The sequence below is a fragment of the Emydura macquarii genome, unplaced genomic scaffold (genome assembly GCF_026122565.2).
Source record: "Emydura macquarii macquarii isolate MOO-44397 ecotype Brisbane River unplaced genomic scaffold, CSIRO-AGI_Emac_v2 contig_383, whole genome shotgun sequence".
NCBI classification, from domain to species: domain Eukaryota; kingdom Metazoa; phylum Chordata; order Testudines; family Chelidae; genus Emydura; species Emydura macquarii.
The window spans coordinates 1,325,901-1,329,211 of record NW_027130520.1 but is presented as its reverse complement, the minus strand read 5'-3'; positions in this window follow the sequence as shown (position 1 = coordinate 1,329,211).

Genomic DNA, 3,311 nt, shown 5'->3' with positions numbered 1-3,311 from the left:
CCTGGAGAACATGTCCACCCCTCACTCACCTGGCAGCAGTGGCCACTGTCATGTGAGGCTGAGCCTGGCTCCCTGCTCCAGACTTTGTGACATGGCAATGGGGTCATGTGGCACTGCAGCCCCATGCTCTATGTCTCAATTCCGCTTACTCAAATTTTGCTCAGCTGTCCCCTCATCATGACAGAGAGGTGGCCAGGCCAGATCTGAATGGCTCTGTGATCCTCTGAGCAATGCCCAAGTGGGGAGCCAGGTCCAGCCCCATAGGACAGGACACACTGCTGCTGCGTGAGTGCAGGCTGGCCTTGCTCTCCAGCCCACTATCAAATGTCCCATCAAACCGCCGGTTGCCAAACCTGGCTCTGCCACTGTTTCCTTTCTTCTGATGAGAGCATGAAAATTACTGCTACTGAAGGTTTCTAAAACACTGGTCTATATTAATATAGTCTCTCTCTTTACGATGACAGTTGTACCAACATCTACTATGTAAATCAAACCATGCCTCATTTTCCATGACTTGTACTTGCTACTTTACATTTTACTTTCACTTTAGTGGCTGCAATATAATCAACAGAAAGCATGTCTGTGTAAATCTGACATAACATTCACTGTCTGCCTCACATTACACTTTTCAGATGAAAGCAATCTAAGATTTTGTCTCCTTGACTGATGGAAACAGCTGATTTCTGTTATTGGATAAGGATAGCCTTTGTATCCGTACAGCTAGCTTCCCCTGGCTTGCACTTGCCTATATTTCTAGGTGTTGTAGTCAAGAACTCAATGATAATTAGGGACTGAAATCATATACATTCTTAGATTCCAAAGCCAGAAGGAACCATTGTGATAATCTTAACTGACTTCCTGCATAACACAGACCATAGAACTTTCCCCAAAATAATTCCTAGAGCATTTCTTTTAGAAAAACATCCAATCTGGATTTTAAAAATGGTCAGTGATGGAGAATCCACCACAAACCTTAACAAATTGTTCCATTGGTTAATTACCCTCACTGTATTTACACCTCATTTCCAGGCTGAATTTGTCTAGCTTTAACTTCCAACCTTTGGCTCATATTATACCTTTCTCTGCTAGACTGAAGACATCATTTTCAATATTTGTACCCCATTAGGTAATTATATGCTGTAGTCAAATTATCTCTTAACCTTCTCTTTGTTAAGTTACATGGACTGGGCTCCTTGCGTCTATCACTAGAAGGCATGTTTTCTAATCCTTTAATCGGTTTCTTGGCTCTTCTCTGAACCTTTCCAACTTATCAACATCCATATTGAATTAAGGACACCAGAACTGTACACAGTATTCCAGCAGTGGTTGCACCAGTACCAAATAAAGAGGTAAAAGAACCTCTCTGCTCCTACTTAAGATTCAGCAGTTTGTGCATCCCAGAATCGCATTAGCTCTTTTAACCACAGCATCACACTGGAAGGTCCTATTCAGCTGACTATTCACAAAAATCCCAAGTCTTTTTCAGAGTCACTACTTCCCAGAATAGAGTTTCCCATCCTGTAAGTATGGCCTACATTCTTTGTTCCCAGATGTATATATTTACGTTAAGCTGTATTAAAATGCCTGTAGTTTGTTTGTGCCCAGTTTACCAAGCAATCCAGATCAGTCTGAATCAGTTACCAGTCCTCTTCATTATTTATTATTCCCCAAATTTTTGTGTCATCTGCAAACTTCATCAGTGATCATTTTATGTTTCAGATCACTGATAAAAATGTTAAATAGTGTAGGCTCCAAGAACTGATCCCTGCAGGACCCCACTGGAAACACACTCACTTGATGGCAATTCCCCATTTACAATTACATTTTGAGACTCATCTGTTAGTTTATCATCCATTTACTGTGTGCCATGGTAATTTTATATCCTTCTAGCTTTTTAATCAAAATGTTGTGAGGTACCAAGTCAAATGCCTTACAGAAATCTGTTATAAATGACCTCCTCTGTAAACTATGAAACTCACATATCAGTTCCCTATACCAGAATTACAACAGTGCTGAATGGGTACTCAATATTCCCTCCAAAATAGCAAGCAGGCCAACTATTCATTTTTATAATCCTTTATATTGAAAAGTATTAGGCAATGCAGACTTTACCTTGCCAGTCACTGTGTCAGTTTCCATGACACAGAGTGCAGTACCTTAGAATATAGAAATAAGAAGACAGCCCAAAGGTAGACATCCCTCAGCTGAGTTCTGCATATGGTATTGTAACGGGGTTCCATTCACTGCTAGTGCACCTCCTTGCTTCTAGGCCTGGTAATGTAGCTCTTGCCGTATTGGGTGGCCTCTTGGTGCTCATTGCTTTCTCTGCAATAGTCTTTCTTCTGGTAACTGGCCATCCAGCCAGGTCACCATTTAATCCATCCCTTCCAAGGTTACAAAGGACAACTGTACAAATGCCATGTCCAGACCATGTTGGTCCTACCTCAGGGCTGGTGGGGAACCCAGGCCTGCCTACTACACCGAGTTCCAGCCCAGGGATCCTATAACCAGAAAGCCAAATCCTCAATCCCCGTTCCTGGAGATGTTTCCCCAGGAACCTTCCTACCAAGCCTCTCTATGTTCTCTTGCCTGATTCTGAGTTTACCACGGGAATTTTCTCTACTCCCTGTGGCTACTTCACCCCCTCCTAGCCTCCTGCCAGACTCCTTACTTCAGGAAAGCATCTCAGAGCTTATTCTCTTCCTGGACTTCCTCCTTGTCCTGGATGTCCTCCCTTGTGTTAGGGAGTGACTACAGCCTCCTTTCCCTGCAGCTGCCTTCTACGCTCAGCTTAGTGGCTCTGTGGTTATGTCCCATCCCTTGCCCAGCTGGCCTTCACACCCATATGGGCTTGGGCTAAGGTGCTGTTTAATTGTGGTATAGATGTTCGGATTCTGGCTGCAGCCCCAGCTCCGGGAACCTCCCACCATGCAGGATCCTAGAACCTGGGCTCCACCCTGAGTCTGAATATCTACACTGCAATTAAACATCCCCTTAGCCCATGCCATCCAAGCCTGAGTCAGCTGGCATGGGCCAGCCGTGGATGTCTAATTGCAATGCAGATGTACCCAAAGTGCATCTTCTTCTTTTTAACTGATGCAGTGACAGATGGGGGAAGGGGAAGTTGCTGTTTTTATAAAATCCTGAGCAAGGACTGAGGAAATCAGTAAGAGGTAAAAGGAGGCTACTCCAAGAACCATGCTTTAGCTGGTTTTGTCTTAAGCCTGTCCTGATAAATGTTTCCAGGTTACGTGGCCTTTTGTATTTTGGTCAGTTTTATATTTGTTTTGTTGTCTAATAAACTCCTACTT